Genomic DNA, 24,717 nt, shown 5'->3' on the forward strand with positions numbered 1-24,717 from the left:
TCTGTCAAACTCTTCACACAGTATCATATCTCCCATTTCATCTTCATCTACATTCTGTTCCATTTCCATAATATTGTCCTCAAGAACATCGCCCTTGTATAGACCCTCTGTATAATCCTTCCACCTTTCTGCATTCCCTTCCTTGCTTAGAACTGGGTTTCCATCTAAGCTCTTGATATTCATACAAGTGGCTCTCTTTTCTCCAAAAGTCTCTTTAATTTTCCTAGGCAGTATCTATCTTACCCCTAATGAGATAAGCTTCTACATCCTTACATTTGTCCTCTAGCCATTTCTGCTTAGCAATTTTGCACTTCCTGTCGATCCCATTTTTAGACGTTTGTATTCATTTTTGCCTGCTTCATTTACTGCATTTTTATATTTTCTCATTTCATCAATTAAATTCAATATTTCTTCTGTTACCCAAGGATTTCTACTAGCCCTCGTCTTTTTACCTACTTGCTCCTCTGCTGCCTTCACCACTTCATCCATCAAAGCTACCCATTCTTCTTCTACTGTATTTCTTTCCCCCATTCCTGTCAATTGTTCCCTTATGCTCTCCCTGAAACTCTGTACAACCTCTGGTTCTTTCAGTTTATCCAGGTCCCATCTCCTTGAATTCCCGCCTTTTTGCCGTTCCTTCAATTTTAATCTACAGTTCATAACCAATAGATTTTTTTCAGAGTCCAATTTAAAACCTGGTTCCTAAATCTCTGTCTTACCACTATGTAATCTATCTGAAACCTGTCAGTACCTCCAGGCCTCTTACATGTATACAATCTTCTTTTATGATTCTTGAACCAAGTGATAGCTATGATTAAGTTGTGCTCTGTGCAATTTTCTACCAGGCGGCTTCCTCTTTCGTTTCTTACGCCAAATCCATATACACCTACTACATTTCCTTCTCTCCCTTCTCCTACTAACGAATTCCAGTCATGCATGACTATTAAATTTTCATGTCCCTTGACTATCTGAATAATTTCTTTTATTTCGTCTTACATTTCTTCAATTTCTTCAACATCTGCAGAGCTAGTTGGCATATAAACTTGCACTATTGTGGTAGGCGTGGGCTTCATATCTATCTTGGCCACAATAATGCGTTCACTATGCTGTTTGTTGTAGCTTACCCGCATTCCTATTTTCCTATTCATCATTAAACCTACTTCTGCATTATCCCTATTTGATTTTGTACTTATAACCCTGTATTCACCTGACCTAAAGTCTTGTTCCTCCTGCCACAGAATTTCACCAATTCCCGGTATATCTAAATTTAACCTATCCATTTCCCTTTTTAAATTTTCTAACCTACCTGCCCGATTAAGGGATCTGATATTCCACGCTCCGATCCGTAGAACGCCAGTTTTCTCTCTCCTGATAACGACGTCTTCTTGAGTAGTCCCCGCCCGGAGATCCGAATGGGGGACTATTTTACCTCCGGAATGTTTTACAAAGGGAATGTCATCATTATTTAACCATACAGTAAAGCTGCATGCCCTCGGGAAAAATTACGGTCGTAGTTTCCCCTTGCTTTCAGCCGTTCGCAGCACCAGAACAGCAAGGCCATTTTGGTTAGTGTTACAAGGCCAGATCAGTCAATCATCCAGACTGTTGCCCCTGCAACTACTGAAAAGGCTGCTGCCCCTCTTCAGGAATCACACGTTTGTCTGCCCTCTCAACAGATACCCCTCCGTTGTGGTTGCACCTACGGTACGGCAATATGTATCGGTGTGGCACGCAAGCCTCCCCACCAACGGCAAGGTCCACGGTTCATGGGGGTAGCTAAATAGTAAATAATGAAATAGTAAATGTTCAAGTAAGGTACTTACGATTTGTATCCTACATTAGTTATTTGGATAATACCGAGTCTTTACGTAACTGCTGCTCAAAGAAAGAGATGTACATAACACATAAGCTGGTGATAGCTATCTAATCTCACGCTACTTAAGTGTGTCGCTTCGAAAGCAAACGACGTTTCGGAATCTTTATCTCTAGCTCGGTATGTTCCGTAGTTTCTGGAGTGTGGAGCAAGGGCACGCTGCACGATTACAAATCCCGCTAAACAAAATTTTACCGTCAACTGATCTACTCAAAATTTAATTGACTGAAGATATACTCAATCTATATAACTAAGAACATATATTTCTGCAATCAATTAAGCACGCAGCTAATCAACTGCCAATTTTTATTTTTATACCTGACTTAGGTTTCGATGCTACTAAGGATAACTTTTTCAGGAAAGTTACTTGGGTTGCACAACGTAAAACATGCTACATCCCTCACTAGCTGAGGTGCTCAAGTGACATAAGGACCTATTAAAGAAAATCAGCAGGTTAGAAAAGACTTGGAATTCTGTGCGCTTATGTCATTACACCTCCCCCCATGAACCATGGACCTTGCCGTTGGTGGGGAGGCTTGCGTGCCTCAGCGATACAGATGGCCGTACCGTAGGTGCAACCACAACGGAGGGGTATCTGTTGAGAGGCCAGACAAACGTGTGATTCCTGAAGAGGGGCAGCAGCCTTTTCAGTAGTTGCAGGGGCAACAGTCTGGATGATTGACTGATCTGGCCTTGCAACATTAACCAAAACGGCTTTGCTGTGCTGGTACTGCGAACGGCTGAAAGCAAGGGGAAACTACAGCCGTAATTTTTCCCGAGGACATGCAGCTTTACTGTATGATTAAATGATGATGGCATCCTCTTGGGTAAAATATTCCGGAGGTAAAATAGTCCCCCATTCGGATCTCCGGGCGGGGACTACTCAGGAGGATGTCGTTATCAGGAGAAAGAAAACTGGCGTTCTACGGATCGGAGCGTGGAATGTCTGATCCCTTAATCGGGCAGGTAGGTTAGAAAATTTAAAAAGGGAAATGGATAGGCTAAAGTTAGATATAGTGGGAATTAGTGAAGTTCGGTGGCAGGAGGAACAAGACTTCTGGTCAGGTGACTACAGGGTTATAAACACAAAATCAAATAGGGGTAATGCAGGAGTAGGTTTAATAATGAATAGGAAAATAGGAATGCAGGTAAGCTACTACAAACAGCATAGTGAACGCATTATTGTGGCCAAGATAGATACGAAGCCCACGCCTACTACAGTAGTACAAGTTTATATGCCAACTAGCTCCGCAGATGATGAAGAAATTGAAGAAATGTACGATGAAATAAAAGAAATTATTCAGATAGTGAAGGGAGACGAAAATTTAATAGTAATGGGTGACTGGAATTCGAGTGTAGGAAAAGGGAGAGAAGGAAACATAGTAGGTGAATATGGATTGGGGCTAAGAAATGAAAGAGGAAGACGCCTAGTAGAATTTTGCACAGAGCACAACTTAATCATAGCTAACACTTGGTTTAAGAATCACGAAAGAAGATTGTATACGTGGAAGAACCCTGGAGATACTAAAAGGTATCAGATAGATTATATAATGGTAAGACAGAGATTTAGGAACCAGGTTTTAAGTTGTAAGACATTTCCAGGGGCAGATGTGGACTCTGACCACAATCTCTTGATTATGACCTGTAGATTAAAACTGAAGAAACTGCAAAAATGTGGGAAATTAAGGAGATGGGACCTGGATAAACTGAAAGAACCAGAGGTTGTACAGAGTTTCAGGCAGAGCATAAGGGAACAATTGACAGGAATAGGGGAAAGAAATACAGTAGAAGAAGAATGGGTAGCTCTGAGGGATGTAGTAGTGAAGGCAGCAGAGGATAAAGTAGGTACAAAGACGAGGGCTGCTAGAAATCCTTGGGTAACAGAAGAAATATTGTATTTAATTGATGAAAGGAGAAAATATAAAAATGCAGTAAATGAAGCAGGCAAAAAGGAATACAAACGTCTCAAAAATGAGATCGACAGGAAGTGCAAAATGGCTAAACAGGGATGGCTAGAGGACAAATGTAAGGATGTAGAAGCTTATCTCATTAGGGGTAAGATAGATACTGCCTAGGAAAATTAAAGAGACTTTTGGAGAAAAGAGAGCCACTTGTATGAATATCAAGAGCTTAGATGGAAACCCAGTTCTAAGCAAGGAAGGGAATGCAGAAAGGTGGAAGGGTTATACAGAGGGTCTATACAAGGGCGATGTTCTTGAGGACAATATTATGGAAATGGAACAGAATGTAGATGAAGATGAAATGGGAGATACGATACTGCGTGAAGAGTTTGACAGAGCACTGAAAGACCTGAGTCGAAACAAGGCCCCCGGAGTAGACAACATTCCATTAGAACTACTGACGGCCTTGGGAGAGCCAGTAATGACAAAACTCTACCAGCTGGTGAGCAAGATGTATGAGACAGGCGAAATACCCTCAGACTTCAAGAAGAATATAATAATTCCAATCCCAAAGAAAGCAGGTGCTGACAGATGTGAAAATTACCGAACTATCAGTTTAATAAGCCACGGCTGCAAAATACTAACGCGAATTCTTTACAGACGAATGGAAAAACTGGTAGATGCAGACCTCGGGGAAGATCAGTTTGGATTCCGTAGAAATGTTGGAACACGTGAGGCAATACTGACCTTACGACTTATCTTAGAAGAAAGATTAAGAAAAGGCAAACCTACGTTTCTAGCATTTGTAGACTTAGAGAAAGGTTTTGACAATGTTGATTGGAATACTCTCTTTCAAATTCTGTAGGTGGCAGGGGTAAAATACAGGGAGCGAAAGGCTATTTATAATTTGTACAGAAACCAGATGGCAGTAATAAGAGTCGAGGGGCATGAAAGGGAAGCAGTGGTTGGGAAAGGAGTGAGACAGGGTTGTAGCCTCTCCCCGATGTTATTCAATCTGTATATTGAGCAAGCAGTAAAGGAAACAAAAGAAAAATTTGGAGTAGGTATTAAAATTCATGGAGACGAAGTAAAAACTTTGAGGTTCGCCGATGATATTGTAATTCTGTCAGAGACGGCAAAGGACTTGGAAGAGCAGTTGAACGGAATGGACAGTGTCTTGAAAGGAGGATATAAGATGAACATTAACAAAAGCAAAACGAGGTTAATGGAATGTAGTCAAATTAAATCGGATGATGCTGAGGGAATTAGATTAGGAAATGAGACACTTAAAGTAGTAAAGGAGTTTTGCTATTTAGGAAGTAAAATAACTGATGATGGTCGAAGTAGAGAGGATATAAAATGTAGACTGGCAATGGCAAGGAAAGCGTTTCTGAAGAAGAGAAATTTGTGACGTCAAGTATAGATTTAAGTGTCAGGAAGTCGTTTGTGAATGTATTTGTATGGAGCGTAGCCATGTATGGAAGTGAATCATGGACGATAACTAGTTTGGACAAGAAGAGAATAGAAGCTTTCGAAATGTGGTGCTACAGAAGAATACTGAAGATAAGGTGGATAGATCACGTAACTAATGAGGAGGTATTGAATAGGATTGGGGAGAAGAGAAGTTTGTGGCACAACTTGACTAGAAGAAGGGATCGGTTGGTAGGACATGTTTTGAGGCATCAAGGGATCACAAATTTAGCATTGGAGGGCAGCGTGGAGGGTAAAAATCGTAGAGGGAGACCGAGAGATGAGTACACTAAGCAGATTCAGAAGGATGTAGGTTGCAGTAGGTACTGGGAGATGAAGCAGCTTGCACAGGATAGAGTAGCATGGAGAGCTGCATCAAACCAGTCTCAGGACTGAAGACAACAACAACATGTCATTACAGCAGTGGATATGGCTACATACCCAGTATGACAGTTGCAAATCAATAGTATGTCGTTTACCGACATACTTTACGACACACTGAAACTGAAATCATTCTCGCAAATAAAAGTAATGATTATTTCCTAATATTTTACTCGTGGCATGAATGTCTCTTTATGAGAAGAGGAAAAGACATACGGCAAAATGTCTATTTTAAGCAAAACAACTTGTACGTGTCGTAACATCGCAGTCTGATTTGCTGTGAAATAATGTTTCCCTGATAAATAAATTTTATGATGTATGCATCTGCGTAATACCAACGTTCTACGTGTACCCGTCCACTGAATGCTTGGAATCATTTCGTTCACTCACTCCCACCACTTTTCTTCGCTTCATCATTCCCTCCTCCCCATTCCTTTCCTCAGCCTGAGAATTGGCAGGAACCGCTTAGTCTGTGCTGGGAGGTAGGAATGAAAGGATCTCTTTCTTTGATCATTTTTGGGACATGCAGGCATTATCTTGTTGGAGGAATTTTCTTGACTTCACAAGCCACACTAATATGGCAGGAAAATCTCAGGAAGATACAAGGATTACTATGCTCGGTCGAACAACAGCTGCATTACCTAATTACACTGCTAAAGGTCTTCAATCTAGATCTGCTTGTTTTGTAAAACAGTACATCAACACAGCTAAAAACTTCGCCTGAACACCACCTACAGATCATAAGAAACCACAAACATCTACTTGTGCAACTAAAAATTCAAACACGTTGCAGTCTATCGAGTGCGATGGTTCGTTTGATTTCACATTGTAATGCATCAGTACTTACTTACTTACTTTTCGTGTCCAGAACTAGACTTCAGACTTCCAAAAATCAGCAGCCAATATGGCCTTGTCATTTGCCTCCCGTAAGTTATTCATTGTGCAGGGCAGGTCTAAATATGGACAGATAAACAGGTGTTGAGAATCCTGGACAGAACCACACAGACAGAGAGTTGGCATTCTCTTTTGGGAAACCCCACTGCTGCAGGTTTGATTTGCACTTTGGCACTTCTACACTCATACGGTTTAGGGTTCATCAGACCGTGTATGGTAGGTCTCAACCAGGCGCCAGTTCTTCTTTTACATCTTTATGGGGGTTTCTCAGGTCGATTTCCCACCTTTTCAAACGATTCTCTGCAGCCGACTCTTCCAGGGCTCGGGTACGTAACAGGAAACTCTTCCTCGAACAAAGCCGTCGGTCAGCAGGCTGGTGCCCATATAAAGGGTGACGCATGTCCTTTCCTTGCTTGGTTTTTTCGACTCCGGCAACGATGTCACGAAGTATGTTGCGCGGTGCGATCCCCATGATTAATTACATCTAGTGCACTGGGGTTGGCCTCAAGCATCCGGTAACCATCCGTGCCATTTCATTCATCGCGACATCAACTTTCCTCACGTGTGTTGATGCAGACCATACTGGAGCAGCGTTTTCCGCCGCTGACACACTGAGTGCAAGAGCTGAAGTTCTCAGGACTTTTAGGTTTGAAATCCCGGATCCGCTGGTTAGTTTCCTGATGATGTTGTTTCTAGTTGAGACTTTTTCCCTTGTGGCATTACAACAATGTTTGTAGGTCGGTATGCGGTCCAACGTGACACCAAGATATTTGGGCGTTTTACAATGCTGGAGACGTTCAACTCTCCATGTACCATTTAATTCGCGATTTGCCTCCCTTTTCTTCAGTCGTCATTTAAAGTTCCAACCCCACTGCTCGTGACAAACTGTGATATCTACATTCTGATTTTACGTACTTATTCAGTAATCCGATTAGGTGCTGGGTTTGCATCCTTGTCTCCAGCATTATATGATGGCATTTCAATTTTAAACATGTGCATCCTTTATTCCTAGACAAAGCAACACTATACAACGTCTTTCGAGGTTAATTATCAAGAAGGTAATTGTCATGTTAGGGTTCCTGCTTTCGTAAAAACATTACTGTCATTTACGTTCAAGTTGAGAATTGATAACTGATACTGGTGCAAACGTCAATATTTGACGTCTGTTTCTGCCTAGTGATCGAGTCTCCATAAGGCACAAAGCTTTGGTTGGTTAAGAATGGCTTTACGTCCTGGGTTTGCATCCGGATCCAGAACGAAGACGTTGCTCATGTCATTTAAAGTACAACTTCGTGTGGAAGTAACTGTTGATGAGTAATGTGAACAATGATATTACTTGTGATTAGCGGTTAATGTTGGGATTTCCGTAGAGTGGTTGCCGCCGTTAATCACCTTTTCTTTTAATTGCTTAGTATTACATAAAGTTGATGCGAAACCACTCCCCGTTGAACGTTGAACGACGTTCAGCATGTGTTGGGTAAACCTTTTAGACAGCAAAGAACTTGTTTCCAATTGCCGTACAACACTATAAATCCATACACTGTCTCAAATATTTAATTGCGCCTAAGGATTACCGAACGATTTATGTGACAAAACTAGTTGTCCCATAACATTTGAAATGTCAGTTATTGTTGAAACGTCCTCTTAGAAAAATTATACATGACTGTGCTAAAACTGACACACAATATTTTTTAGCGGTAAGTTTAGTTTACAAACGTTAAGGACTGTCTGATCTCTTCTGTACTATCGTGGTTTTACTTTACATCTGGACGGACTATCATGAAGACTGGTGTTCTCTAGCAGTCTCTAGCGGTACCCATTGTGTATCTTACAATGACTGTACTGTGGAGGGTTGCGACTATGTGCAACACAGATATGCTATGTTGGTTGCATACATTCAGGTGCAGCCTACACGTTGGAATTCAGGGGTGACCCACTTTTTTTTTTTTTTTTTGCTGTCGAGTGTACATATGTATGAAAAATAATGCAATTTGCTAGGTTTTCACACTTGTGCTATGTTTACAAGCACATTTAGAACACGTGGCTATAAGTGACGTTATGATCACGTGGTTAGCTATATATAACGGTCGCTCTTTAACGTAGCAGATGTCTGACGGTGTTGGAGAGGTACAGGGTGTTTCAAAAATGACCGGTATATTTGAAACGGAAATACAAACTAAACGAGCAGCGATAGAAATACACCGTTTGTTACAATATGCTTGGGACAACAGTACATTTTCACGCTGACAAACTTTCGAAATTACAGTAGTTACAATTGTCAACAACAGATGGCGCAGCAGTCTGGGAAACTCTATAGTACGATATTTTCCACATATCCACCATGCGTAGCAATATTATGGCGTAGTCTCTGAATGAAATTATCCGAAACCTTTGACAACGTGTCTGGCGGAATGGCTTCACATGCAGATGAGATGTACTGCTTCAGCTATTCAATTGTTTCTGGATTCTGGCGGTACACCTGGTCTTTCAAGTGTCCCCACAGAAAGAAGTCACAGGCGTTCATGTCTGGCGAATAGGGAGGCCAATCCACGCCCCTCCTGCACGTTGCGGATAGCCCAAAGCAATCACACGATCATCGAAATATTCATTCAATTAAAGACGTCGGCCTGCGATGTGGCCGGGCACCATCTTGCATAAACCACGAGGTGTTCGCAGTGTCGTCTAAGGCAGTTTGTACCGCCACAAATTCACGAAGAATGTCCAGATAGCGTGATGCACTAATCGTTTCGGATCTGAAAAATGGGCCAATGATTCCTTTGGAAGAAATGGCGGCCCAGACCAGTACTTTTTGAGGATGCAGGGACAATGGAACTGCAACATGGGGCTTTTCTTTTCCCCATATGCGCCAGTTCTGTTTATTGACGAAGCCGTCCAGGTACGTAAAAATAAGCTTCGTCAGTAAACCAAATGCTTCCCACATGCATTTCGCCGTCATCAATCCTGTGCACTATATCGTTACGAATGTCTCTCGTGCAGCAATGGTAGCGGCGCTGAGGGGTTGCCGCGTTTGAATTTTGTATAGATAGAGGTGTAAACTCTGGCGCATGAGACGATACGTGGACGTTGGCGTAACTTGGACCGAAGATGCAACACGCCGAACGGAAACCCGAGGCCGCTGTTGGATCACCTGCTGCTCTACCTGCGCGTTGCCCTCTATGGTTGCCGTACGTGGTCGCCCTACCTTTCCAGCACGTTCATCCGTCACGTTCCCAGTCCGCTGAAATTTTTCAAACAGGTCCTTTATTGTAACGCTTTTCGGTCCTTTGGTTACATTAAACCTTCGTTACATTAAAACTTCGTCTTGTTGCAACAACATTGTGTTCTAGGCGGTGGAATTCCAACACCTGAAAAATCCTCTGATCTAAGGAATAAACCATGTTGTCCACAGCACATTTGCACGTTGTGAACAGCACACGCTTACATCAGAAAGACGACGTACGGAATGGCCCACCCACAGACTGCGTTGTCTTCTATATCTTTCACATCACTTGCAGCGCCATCTGTTGTTGAAAATTGTAACTACTGTAATTTCGAAAGTTTGTCCGCCTGAAAATCTACTGTTGTCCCAAGCATATTGCAACAAAGGGTGTATTTCTATCGCTGCTCGTTTAGTTTTTATTGCCGTTTCAAATATACCTGTCATTTTTGAAACACCCTGTATATCAGTAGGTCGAACTGTTTATTTTGTACAATTGCTGTACCTGTGGAGAATGGAGATACTCCCACATTCATCCCTTAATCAGTATCGTTGTGAAGTTCAATGTATGATTTGCAGGAGATTATGTTAGATCCCCCTATATGCAGAACATTCGATGTGAGTCTGGAACATTTAAAAGGCTCTCTTTAACTAAGTGAATCTGAATTCCTTTATGCCAGTGACGGAATTGAAACTGTGTGTTTCCATTGTCTTGGACGATTGGGATGAAAGAATAACCTATGGGTTAAAACAGGCTGTATAGTTTTGTGGGCAATATTTGTCAGAAGAGAGGAGGAAAATTACAGCAAAGGTTGCAGCTAAATATTAAACCTCCATCAAACCAATGGAAGCAGTATCAAAACACAATGTGACTTTGAGAGCTCCTGACAATGCTCACTTGTGAAAAATGTGGTCCGGGAAGAGGAGGGACCACTATTCTTTTTCTTCGGAAAAATTGCTGCTTCCATCAAATGTTAATATACTGTCTCCTCGTGTGCTGTGTGTCAGTGGCCTGTTTTAGCAACAACGAGAGCATTTATCAGGAAGGCAACGATGTTGTAAAAGATATTATTGCTTTTTCTTATAGCTTTATTTCTACCGAAGTCACACTTAGGTTTGCTCTTATTCCGATAGATATGATAACACTATGGTCTTAACACCTTCTGAGCTCCATTGCAGCATCGTGACTTTTTAGTACTATAGAAAGGGATTGATATATAATAGCATCGGTTGGTGAATTACAAAGACATCTATGTAGTTAAAAATCATCATTTCTTCCTTCAGCATAGTAACATTGATAAGATTTGTGCAACAGAGTTCCATACGGTCAAGTAACAACTGCTTTGTGACATGTACACGGCACTAAGGTAGTACCGACTAGATTCTACAGGGTGTCCCAGCTATATTGTTCACCCAAAATATCTCTGGAACAATAACTGTTATTGGAAAACGACTTTCACCGGTATCAATGTAGGGCTGGGGCCCATGAATGTAAATATTTGGAAACATTCTAAAACGAAAGAATATGTGTTTTTTAACACAAACTTATGTTTTCTTAAATGGACCTCCAATATTTTTTCTTCAGCAATCCATAGCATGACAAAGCCCATACACAATGGCGTTGATTGCATCGCAACATTCCCATTACATCCCGAGATATTAAGACGCGAAATTGACGCTTGAAACACCCGACATGCGCTGCTGGAGCACGTCCTGAGGCTAAGGCGTTGACCCCATACTGCCCATAACCGTGATGTGATTGACATGTGTAATCACACCTCCATACTTTTCAATAGGGACACTTACTTGTCAATCACATCGCGATTACGGGCAGCAAGTGGTTCACGCCTGACCTCAGGACGTGCTCCAGCAGGCGTGAACCCCATACTGCCCATAACCGTGATGTGATTGACATGTGTAATCACACCTCCATACTTATCAAGAGGGACACTTACTTGTCAATCACATCGCGATTACGGGCAGCAAGGGGTTCACGCCTGACCTCAGGACGTGCTCCAGCAGCGCATGTCAGGTGTTTCAAGCGTCAACTTCGCGTCTTAATATCTCGGGATGTAATGGGAATATTGCGGTGCAATCAACGCCATTGTGTATGTGCTTTCTCATGCTATGGATTTCTGAAGAAAAAATGTAGGAGGACCATTTAAAAAAGCATACGTTTATGTTAAAAAAACACATATGCTTTCGTTTTAGAATGTTTCCCAATACGTACATTCATGGGCCCCAGTCTTACATTGATACCGGCGAAAGTCGTTTTCCAATAGCTGTTATTGTTCCAGAGATATTTCGGGTGGACAAGATAGCTGGGACACCCTGTATAATGGGGTATAGTGCAGGCGGAAAAAGGAAATCTGAATGCTGCCAAAGACCACGCATTGTATCACTGTAGTATCAATCTTTTCACGGTAGATATAACCGGAATTGGTGTTTGAAGGTGTTTGGTTTCTTAATGGATGCTGTTTATGTTGGATGGAAGAAGGATGGTGCCGTATATCAGTACTTTAATAGGGAGAAGGCTATGAACTCTACAGCTATTATAATATATGACATAGTCAGGAGCATTGTGTGTATTCGGAGAAATTGGTATGTATGGAATGTGAAATGAAGATTCCATCTAAAGCAGAAATGGTTGACTTTGAAATGGCCATCACCCAATACTATTTCAATTGCCTTCTACAGATGACTACTACCTTATGGATTTAGATAAAACGTAGATTTTTTTACCAGTGTGCATACATGCGACTACATAAGGTTTAGGAGGAACTTCTACATCTTCCTCCGCTAAAAGGAACCTGTTTTAAGTTCTAACTATGTAGGTGGATTGTTCGAGTTTAATCTTGTCTAAATGCTAGTGCTATAAAAGCACATTACTAAAATCAGTACGAGAAATATATGGTGTGGAAGACTGTTGTTTTAGTGGAACAGCTGCTAATGATGAAAGGAAGCACTCTACACAGAATCACGGTACTTACACAGTACTGACTGACGTTTGAAAACTGTAGACCATATTTCGCAAATAATTGTTTTTCTGTATGTGTTGAATTCCTCGTTTATTCCATGCGCAGCCTGCTACAGTAGGTATACCATTTTCCCGTGCACTTTTATTTATATTACAATGATTGAGTGACCTAAATCCCGAAGAGCACATCTCCATCTCAATCGCATCACTACATTAAGCAAACAATTACCACAGATCTACTCTCGCTTCGGTGCAACATATATCGCATCCTGCAAAACAAGTGGGTTCATTGCTCTTTGATGAAATAGAAATACATCGTGTGGTGATCCTCGAGCTGTTAATTTTAGTGTAGCAACCCAAACTACAATGTGTGTTGACTCAGTAACACTGCTGCTGTCTAATACTGTAATGTCAAGACGGAAGATATCGTACTGCCGTTAACTACCCCTCAGTGTATATGTCAGTGTGCCACACAGCTTTTTCCCTGTAACTCAAAGAGCCCCACCTTCATATCTCACTATATGTAACTTTGAGGTAATTATCAGGTGCTATCCCGACATCAACAATCATAGACCCATTTGTGGTTAAATGATAAACACTGCTGAAGAGTTAAATCGATTCGACAGCTCATAACTACATAGTGTCTGTCTTCCACTACTGTGCAGACAGAGGCACGCTTGTGTACAGATACTCAGTTTGTTAACACAGACTTTCGTCGTAATGTTATCGTGGGTAATTTTATTTAATTTCTTGCAATACAGTGCACAGTTTTCGTAAGGTTTCTTTTAGTGTTGTTAAAACAATGATAAACATGAGAGAGAAATTAATCATCAACGATACATGTGAATTCTCTGATGTTATGTATAACAGTCTGGCAATGCACATGCAATTTATTGATTACATGCATGTAGAAAACTTGTTCTGAGTTAAAGCTGTCAAACAAGGTTTGAATAAGAATAAAATGCCACTACTAGACGACAGATAATGTAGAAAATACTTTTCTGACTATTTTGGCACGATGCGCTCTACCCACACATAACACAAAAGCTTCGAGCGCATCTGCTGCCTGACCGTCTATTAAACCTGAAAAGAACAAAATGACACAGAATTTAGCCTTTTTTTTCCACGTGCGACTATTTTGGGTTGAGAAGTGAAGAGCATTATGTTCAAAGTTCCATTAAATTGATAACTTTAGAAGACAGCAGAATTGCGTTTTAAAAAAATGTAGTAGCGAATGTAATAGGTCACGCAACCTGTTATCAACAGTGCACGACGCTTACCGCTACGCTACTAGCTGTGACATCGGTGCGGCACCTCTGGAAGTGAACAAAAGTTCCTCCAGAACCTCGGCATTCCACAGTGCTGTGAGATAATGTATATGGCCGGATATAGACTTCTGAGAGACAGACAGTTACAACATTTCTTTTGCACTGCACGATGGATTCAACAAACAGATTGCGCAATAGAGTAGCTCAAATGGATAGGAACACTTCCTATTTAAATTTCTGCATCTTACACTGTTGGCAGTTCTGTGTAGGTGGCAGTTACGTTATGTGATTACAAAATAGAGTCGAATGTATGCAGTGGGTAGCCAAGTCAGCTAGTTTATGTCGATTCTGTCAACCAAATAAATGAATGTACTGAACATCCTGCAAACCACTACAGGAAGCCTGTGTGTCGGAATTCTCCTCTTGTGTGCCGCAAAGGTGTTATTATAGGGAAATGACACGTGGAGAAGAAGGTGTGGTGGTCTGGTGGATTGATGATAGTTTCGTATGATGTTGGCCTCAGTTCGATTCCAACTTCTGCAAATTTTTTTTATAGGGCGAGGCAGATTCTATTCTCTTCTCGGTACACCAAGTGAAGAAGGTGTAATGGCATTGTGGTCTGAAAATCACATTAAACATGATATTCCTTCTCTACCAAGTAGACGTTAGGTAGAATCACAATAAAGTAAGGAGTGGCGACATGTAGAAACTCTTATCAGCAGTAACTTTTCTTATACTAGTTATTTATTTCTAGTGACGAAACAAACTCGGTGTATGATCACAGAACACTTATTGCGTCTTTTATTTAAGCCTCTGTATGTCGATAAAATTGGTTCTGAACTGGGAATGCAACTCAGACCGCCCTTAATGCGGAATTTGATCCCTTCGTGAGAATAAAGCTTGACTACAACTTGCTGTTTGTTCAAACCTACAGATTCCTCAACATCTCCACATATTGCGCATGAATGGGTTGGAATCCTGGCCCAGCACTAAACTTTTCGCTATGTATTCTCAAGCTCTAGCGTAAGAACACCTATCTGCTAGTGGATAATAATTTTTATTTTTAATGCATTTTCATTCGTTGTCAACACTAACGGTATCTGACGTTTTTCACTCTCAGTGAGACACAGAACTATTTGCGAGATCACTGTAAGTTCAGGGATGTTATTCCGAGCTGCTGGTGGAGAAAAATTCGGTAAGTGTCGTCCCTTTGTGTGTAGTCAACAATGATATGTTTGGGGTTCGATTCTCAGTCGGCACTGAACATTTCTTCATATTCCTAGTTCAAACATGCTCACATGTCGCCGCTGATGTAACAAACCCATACTTAACGTTCCTTTTCTCTGGAATATAACAGCGATATGTGCCGGGTTGGAGTCCTGGAAAGGAAAAATTAATTTTTCGTCTCGTCATTTCACTTAATACATCTAGCTATTGCCGAGAAAATCCGATATATCAAAGTTGCTTGTGCTTCGATAACAATCCGATTAGTTTCTGGGTTCGAATCCCAGTCTAACACAAAGCCATACCTCACTGCATTTCAAGTAAGTTACTTGTGAAGAAGCAGTATTTAACATCTCTCGTAGATCGTTAACAGGGACAGTAGATGCTGGGTAGGAATACGCGACCGTTAAAAATGTTTACGTTATGTAATTTAAAGTTGATATTTGTTAACTGATTCTGTCTAAAATCGAGGTATATCCCTCTCTTTATGCCTAGTCAGGAATGACTGTTAATTTCCGTCAGTCACGAAATCTTAGTTTGCTTGACCTGAATTTGAATCCATATGCAGAACGAGTCGGTTCGTCGTGTCATTTGAAGTTCATACATATTCTCAACTAGGTGCTCGTGAATAACTTCAATTTTAATGGCATTTGGTGTTAAATAACATGTATGGTATGTTACTTGTAAGAGGAAATCATGAATACCACGAACTTACTACGTGCATTACCTATCTGACGTAATAATGAGAGTGCTAACATTTCAGGTATGTCAGTTATTGCAATAAATGCGAGCTTACAAGCCTTAAGGAGACTCTTATCCGTGATGAGGTGTTCCTTGATATTTTTAGCACCGTGGTATTACTTTACATCCTGAGTTATTGCGATACAGAGCAGAGTTTTCTAATGGTAACTTGTTGCAACTATTTTCAATAATCAAACGACTGTATCAAGGAGCGATTAGAGGACCTGCTAGACAGCTGCGTTGTGTGGGTTGCATGGGAATCAGGCGAAATGCAATTCAGGTCTTTCGGATACTTTTGAGCATGACTATACTTCGTTAACAATCCGATTAGTTGCTGGGTTCGCATCCTTGTCACAAGCTTTATATTTTAAACATGAGTGTACCTTGTTCCTTGTCAGTGACACCATATTAAACGTCGTTGGGGGTAGTTCCCAGGACGGTAACTTATGACAGGATTCCCAGTTCAGTACCAACATTTTCGTCATTTATTTTCAGGATCTGAATTGATAGCTGATACTGGTGCAAACTTCCATACTTCACGTCTCTTTGTGCCTAGTGATCTGGTCTCAATAAGGCACAAACAAAGTTAGGTTAGGTGGCAATGGCTATAGGTGCTGGGTTTGAATCCAGGTCCAGAACGACGATGTTGGTCATGTCATTTCAGGTTCAAATTTGTGTACACGTGATGTGTTACGAGAACAGTGATGTTACTGGTGATTCACTGTTGATGTTGAGATTTCCTTAGAGTGCTTGTTGCAGTTAATCACGTTTTTCTACTGGTTCGTCCAATATCCAGTTTCCAGAGCCACTCGCCGTTGAGCGAGCTTCAGCACGTGGATGAAAAACCTTTTAGAGAACGAAAAACTTTTGCCAATTGCCGTAACCTTTGTAACTCTATATATTTTCTCAAGTATTTAATTTCGACTAAAGATTACAGATAATCAAGTAGGTAAAAAGACGAGGGCTAGTAGGAATCCTTGGGTAACAGAAGAAATATTGAATTTAATTGATGAGAGGAGAAAACATAAAAATGCAGTAAATGAAGCAGGCAAAAAGGAATACAAACGTCTCAAAAATGAGATCGACAGGAAGTGCAAAATGGCTAAGCAGGGACGGCGAGAGGACAAATGTAAGGATGTAGAGGCTTATCTCACTAGGGGTAAGATAGATACTGCCTACAGGAAAATTAAAGAGACCTTTGGAGAAAAGAGAACCACTTGTATGAACATCAAGAGCTCAGATGGAAACCCAGTTCTAAGCAAAGAAGGGAAAGCAGAAAGGTGGATAGAGTATATAGAGGGTCTATACAAGGGCGATGTACTTGAGGACAATATTATGGAAATGGAAGATGATGTAGATGAAGATGAAATGGGAGATATGATACTGCGTGAAGAGTTTGACAGAGCACTGAGAGACCTGAGTCGAAACAAGGCCCCCCGAGTAGACAACATTCCATTGGAACTACTGACGGCCTTGGGAGAGCCACTCCTGATAAAACCCTACCATCTGGTGAACAAGATGTATGAAACAGGCGAAATACCCGCATATTTCAAGAAGAATAGAATAATTCCAATCTCAAAGAAATCAGGTTGAGACAGATGTGAAAATTTCCGAACAATCAGTTTAATAAGCCACAGCTGCAAAATACTAACACGAATTCTTTACAGACGAATGGAAAAACTAGTAGAAGCCGACCTCGGGGAAGATCAGTTGGGATTCCGTAGAAACGTTGGAACACGTGAGGCAATACTGACCTTACGACTTATCTTAGAAGAAAGATTAAGGAAAGGCAAACCTACATTCCTAGCATTTGCGGGTTTAGAGAAAGATTTTAGAATGTTGACTGGAATTCTCTTTTTCAAATTCTGAAGGTGGCAGGGGTAAAATACAGGGAGCGAAAGACTATTTAGAATTTGTACAGAAACCAGATGGCAGTTATAAGAGTCGAGGGACATGAAAGGGAAGCAGTTGTTGGGAAGGGAGTAAGACAGGGTTGTAGCCTCTCCCTGATGTTATTCAATCTGTATATTGAGCAAGCAGTAAAGTAAACAAAAGAAAAATTCGGGGTACCTATTAAAATCCATGGAGAAGAAATAAGAACTTTGAGGTTCGCCGATGACATCGTAACTCTGTCAGAGACAGCAAAGGGCTTGGAAGAGCAGTTGAATGGAATGGATAGTGTCTTGAAAGGAGGATATAAGATGAACATCAACAAAAGCAAAACGAGGTTAATGGAATGTAGTCGAATTAAGTCGGGTGCTGCAGAGGGAATTAGACTAGGAAAGTAGTAAAGGAGTTTTGCTATTTGGGGAGCAAAATAACTGATGATGCTCGAAGTAGTGAGGATATAAAATGTAGACTGGCAATGGGAAGGAAAGCGTTTCTGAAGAAGAAAAATTTGTTAACATCGAGTATTGATTTAAGTGTCAGGAAGTTATTTCTGAAAGTATTTGTATGGAGTGTAGCTATGTATGGAAGTGAAACATGGATGATAAATAGTTTGGACAAGAAGAGAATAGAAGCTTTCGAAATGTGGTGCTACAGAAGAATGCTGAAGATTAGATGGGTAGATCACATAACTAATGAGGAAGTATTGAATAGGATTGGGGAGAAGAGAAGTTTGTGGCACAACTTGACCAGAAGAAGGGATCGCTTGGTAGGACATGTTCTGAGGCATCAAGGGATCACCAATTTAGTGTTGGAGGGTAGTGTGGAGGGTAAAAATCGTAGAGGGAGACCAAGACATGAATACACTAAGCAGATTCAGAAGGATTTAGGTTGGAGTAGGTACTGGAGGATGAAGACGCTTGCATAGGATAGAGTAGCATGGAGAGTTGCATCAAACCAGTCTCAGGACTGAAGACCACAACAACAACATGTGTAAAATAATCTGTTCTCTCAGAACATTCGGAATGTCACTTGTTGTAATTAAAGTTAGTTTATGACTGTTATGGGGTTTGTCATCGCTAAGAACGTGTTTTCTAATATGTTTTGTGTGACGATATTAGTTGACGCTTAGACTGACTGCCATAAAAGCCTTTGGTCTACATCTACATCTACATCTACATGACTACTCTGCAATTCATATTTAAGTGCTTGGCAGAGGGTTCATCGAACCACAATCATACTATCTCTCTACTATTCCACTCCCGAACAGCGAGCGGGAAAAACGAACACCTAAACCTTTCTGTTCGAGCTCTGATTTCTCTTATTTTATTTTGATGATCATTCCTACCTATGTAGGTTCGGCTCAACAAAATATTTTCGCATTCGGAAGAGAAAGTTGGTGACTGAAATTTCGTAAAAAGGTCTCGCCGCGACGAAAAACGTCTATGCTGTAATGACTTCCATCCCAACTCGTGTATCATATCTGCCACACTCTCTCCTCTATAACGCGATAATACAAAACGAGCTGCCCTTCTTTGCACCCTCTCGATGTCCTCCGTCAATCCCACCTGGTAAGGATCCCACACCGCGCAGCAATATTCTAACAGAGGACGAACGAGTGTAGTGTAAGCTGTCTCTTTAGTGGACTTGTTGCATCTTCTAAGTGTCCTGCCAATGAAACGCAACCTTTGGCTCGCCTTCCCGACAATATTATCTATGTGGTCCTTCCAACTGAAGTTGTTCGTAATTTTAACACCCAGGTACTTAGTTGAATTGACAGCCTTGAGAATTGTACTATTTATCGAGTAATCGAATTCCAACGGAGTTCTTTTGGAACTCATGTGGATCATCTCACACTTTTCGTTATTTAGCGTCAACTGCCACCTGACACACCATACAGCAATCTTTTCTCTGGTCTCTAGTAGTCTCTTGCGGTACCCATTGTGTGTAGTCAAACGATTGTATCCCATGGGGCTTAGAGGACCTGCAAAACAGGTACGTTATGTTGGTTGCATTCGGCAGTGACCCACTTTTTTTGCTGTCAAGTGTAGGTAGGCTTCTTGCAGGAGACACTCATGGAACAGTTATGTCAGGACCAGGATACAGCTTCTAAGGTAGAGCCAACATCTTCTTATCTGGGATAGGGTTCGAAGATGAACCCACCATACATTACAGGTGGGTTCCGGTTCGACAACATACGGCTGGGATAGGGTTCAAAGGTGAAGACACATGCAATGTGCTTTGGTTTACATGGCTCTAAGCAATATGGGACTCACCTTTTGAGGTCATCAGTCCCCTAGATCTCTGAACTAACTAACCGAAGGATTTCACACACATCCATGCCCTAGGTAGGATTCGAACCCAAAATTGTAGCGGTAGTGCGGTTCCAGACTGTTGCTTCACATTCACAATCAGATTTAGAGTATTGGCCAGAAGTTAATTCCTGATCATATGAACGGAAGTGTCAGCAGCTTGGATTCTTAGAGTAGACTATATGTAAGGGGAGCGCTCAAAGCAGGTCACTCCCTAACATAGTGAATGTGTGCGAGTGTTGGTGAGATATAACAGTGGGTCGAGCTGTTTGTCTTCTATGATACTTTTAACCTGTGCAGAATATAGATACTTCCATATTCATCTCTTCAATTAGCATCGTTATACAGATCAATGCGTGCTTTGCAGGAGATTAGATTAGCTCACTCTAAATGTAGAACATCTGATGTGAGGCTGCAATGTGTCAAAGGTTGGTCTTGAGCTCTTAAGCAAAGCCCTGATAAACTAGGTGAAACTGTATTCTTCTATAATGGTGATGGAGGTGAAACCATTTGTTTCCATTCTAGGAGACAGTTTGAAATACTGGGATGAAATGGTAACCCATGAGTTGAATGTGGTGTGTGATGTTAGAAGAGCTTGTGCGTGTTTTCCGCAAGGGATAAGGATTTCGTGGATAATATGACAAAAAAGTTGCAAAAATTACTATAAAGGCTGCAGCCAATATTAAACATCGCAAAAATCTTGTGTAAACTCCATCGAATGTCACGTGAGAGCTTCTGACAATGCTCGCCTGTGTAAAAATCTGCTTTCACCAAGGAATGGAAATAATATTCTATCCCTGAGACAAATTGCCGCCTACATTAGATATGGACTTGCCCTTTCCTCGTTTGCTGTGTGTCAGCTACAGTAAGAGCATTTTCGACGAACGCAACGATGTTGCAATAGATACAATCATTTTGATCTGTACATCTTATAGTCTGATAATTCACATTGTCAAGAATAACCATTGTGTTAAAATGCGTTCTTTTCTTGTTTTTCCCCACATCACTACACTTATTTTTACTCTTAATATAATAGATATGATTCATCAGTGATCTTTTCACCTTTTGACTTGCATTAAAGACTCATGATTTTTTTAGTGTCAAAGCACAGAACTGACACAATATCATCTGTTTATCAACGTATACATTTTTCTATGGAGCTAGGAAGCACGATTTGCTTCTGCAGAAGAGTACTACTGTTAAGGTACGTGTTATAGATTTCCATATTGTAAGATATGTGCTACAGATTTCCATATGACCTGGTATCAAGAACTTTGTGACATGTACACACCACGAAGCTCTTAGTGACTATTTTCTGTATTAGAGTTTGCCGGCCAGAATGGCCGAGCTGTTCTAGGCGCTACAGTCTGGAACTGCACGACTGCTATGGTCGCAGGTTCGAATCCTGCCTCGGGCATGGATGTGTGATGTCCTTAGGCTACTTAGGTTTAAGTAGTTTTAAATTCTAGGGGACTGATGACTTCAGCAGTTAAGTCCCATAGTGCTCAGAGCCATTTGAACCATTTGTATTAGGGTGTATTGCAGGAAGAAAAAGGAAATCTAAGTTTTGCCTACGACCAAGCATCATATTACTTTAGTGTAAAGCAATACATAGTAGATGTAATCGGAATTGGTGGTTGGAGATACTTGGTTTCTTAACGTGTGATATATCTGTTGGATGGAAGCTGTCCCATATCAGTGCCATATTAGGGAGAAGCCTGTACCGTCTACAGGCATTGTAATATGTGCCATAGTCAGGAGCATGGTGTATATTAGGAAAAATTGGTATGTATGTTCCCGTCAGATCACCGAAGTTAAGAGCTGTCGGGCTCGGCTAGCACTTGGATGGGTGACCGTTCGGTCTGCCGAGCGCTGTTGGCAAATGGGATGCACTCAGCCCCTGTGAGGCAAATTGAGGAGCTACTTCATTGAGAAGCAGCGGCTCCGGTCACGAAAATAGACAAGGCTGGGAGAACGATGTGCTGACCAAATGCCCCTTCACATCTCCATCTAGTGACGCCTATAGGCTGAGGATGACACGGCGGTCGGTCAGTGCCGTTAGCGTCTGTCGAGGCCTGTTCGGACGCAGTTTAGTTTAGTAGTAGTAGTAGTAGTAGTAGTAGTAGTAGTTAGCTCTCTGGAAACCACTGCACATGGATTAGGCTTCTGGACACCGATCTTCATGGGCATGCTAAGTCAGGGCGCTGATAACGTGTCAGTCTCAAACTACACTTGCTCTCATGCTTCTTCGATGCTCATGTGCTTGTCTCTTTCTTGGAAGGTGCATGTGGATATCCGTTGATGATATAGAGACCACATTTTCGATATGTAAGGTGCATGTCTATGATCTGTAGGCGAAGATTAGTAGCGTTAACATACTGTGTTTCACGATATTTGTTATGTGTTTGCATCTGTAGGTATGCCTATAGACATTTATGGTTTTTTATGATTTGTAGGATGGATGGGCATGGGACGGCTACTGGATGGTGGAAAAACCCATGGTGTCATTTGATAAAGTAATCATTGCGATGTTGCCATATCTGCTGACACCACCTTCAATAAATATGTTAACAAGTCTGACTATTCCAGTTTCAGCTCTGCCTCACTACTGCCAGATACTCACCATGCTGTACCAGTAATAGAAGGGCTATTTATACCACAATAATTTCTGTAAATGTAGTTTTGTTTTATTACAAGTTGACTGTCCATTTCGATGGTACGAAAACAACCCGGCGATATATCGCACAACATGATTTCATAACTTGTACTCTGTGTGTATGTCAGAAAGAACTTATGTGAAATCGGTATTTTACGACTGCAGTTACTACACTGTAAATTTTTGTCCGTGGTTTTTGTCACCTTGAAGATCTGATGAAATCAGCTTAATCCTGTCGAAACTAGTCATTCAGTCTACATACACACAAACAAAGTGATAAAAAACTTCGTACCAGAAGCTTTCTTAATAATAAAAACTGATTTTGTTGTGTTAGAGGCAGCGATCAGGAAAAATAAACAAGGTAAACATATTTCAGTTTGATAAACACAAACGAACGAAAATAAAACTTTACAGAAAATTCCAATGTCGATCATACAGTTTCTTCTCACTTTCATATTGTATAACACATTGTTTATGAACCAACTGAACCCCTTGTAACTGGGGACACTTTTGAAGGCGGTTAGGCCCACTCCTTGCCAAACCGTCCAAATAAGTCTGTGGGATATTGTCCTATTTCTCCACAGCTGCCTTTGTGATGTCCTGGGAGGTCTCTCGTGGGACAGAGCGATTGCAAACCGCTGGTTTTCGCACGTTCCATGCGTTCTCAATGCAGCTGAGATCTTCAGAATATTGCGGTCATTCATCTCACTGACTTAAGATCCAATAGGAATTTGTTCACTAGAGTGTGACGATGAAGGCGTGCATTGTCGTCCATCTGTTTTGACTCCCATTCCAGCCGTCAGCAAAAGGAGTTACATGGCATGCAAGAATGCCACCCTCAAACTTCACACCAAATATCGTGCCATGTACAGGCACAAGGCTTTTCCTGCAGTCATATATGATTCCACCACAAAACATAACTGAACGGTCTTGAGAAGGGTGGCGGTCTGAAATACAGTTGGGGTGTATACGTTGCCTCCACACGTTAATATAAGTGTGGAGACTGATAAGATTCTCATCAGAAAAGAAGATTGTGTTGCACTGCTTAGTCTACAAAGTGTGGTGCCATGCCCATATGATACCAGACCTTCTCTGAACGTAATTTAGAGGCGGAACCTTCAGATGTCTTCTGGCAAGTATTCGCTCCACGTGGAGCCTTTTCGTATCGTTTGTGTTGACACCTACACCCCTATAGCCCTACAGCTGTTTGAAACTACCACCATAGATAGGTAGCATCGTGTTGAGGACTTCTGCTTGGACTTATATTCAGATACCAATCCTGCATGCTCGTTTTTCTTCCGCGGTCTCTATTGTGACCATCATCAACAATTCCTACCGCTAGGAACTTGTTCCAGATTCTGGAGACATCATTTTGACTAAGAGAAACACGTCCACCTGTCTTACTCCCACTTTCGTTTGAATGACTGTAGGAAGCCTTTGATCATACGTTATTGTCGTATGAAATTTTCTGAAGCATAACAAATCTACTCCAAAGTTTACAGGTGAGACGGTTGCAACAGACTGATCAAACTGCCCCTCGAGGCTAAAACATTGTTTCCACTAGAATTACATTAAAACCTAATCAATGACTTGATATCATAACATATTTATGGATCAAAATGTTCAATATTAAATTTTCCGCAATATGCAACATTTAGGTTAACTACTGTATGATGTCAGTTGTTTTCTGTGATTTGTTTGTAAACAAATATTCATTAGCCAAGATCGCATAAAATAGTAGTTTATTGAGGACAACCTGTTTCAACAGGCTTTTCTGTCAACTTCAGGTCTTGTAATCTTATGTTATAAAACATATTCATTTTAGTCTGAGACTCACGCGCAAGATTTCAAGTGGGTAACAATCAGGACAGTATAAAAGGTTTTTCATCTCTAAAATATTTAAGAACACAAAGCAC

General features: G+C 41.1%; 1 protein-coding gene across 1 annotated transcript in view; it reads left to right on the top strand.

The window, feature by feature from the left end:
- LOC126354640 (trypsin-1-like) overlaps window positions 1-24,717 on the top strand; it is a 54,916-nt gene that overhangs the window by 28,596 nt on the left and 1,603 nt on the right. The window lies entirely within an intron of this gene.

Source organism: Schistocerca gregaria, chromosome 3, assembly GCF_023897955.1.
Source record: "Schistocerca gregaria isolate iqSchGreg1 chromosome 3, iqSchGreg1.2, whole genome shotgun sequence".
NCBI lineage: Eukaryota > Metazoa > Arthropoda > Insecta > Orthoptera > Acrididae > Schistocerca > Schistocerca gregaria.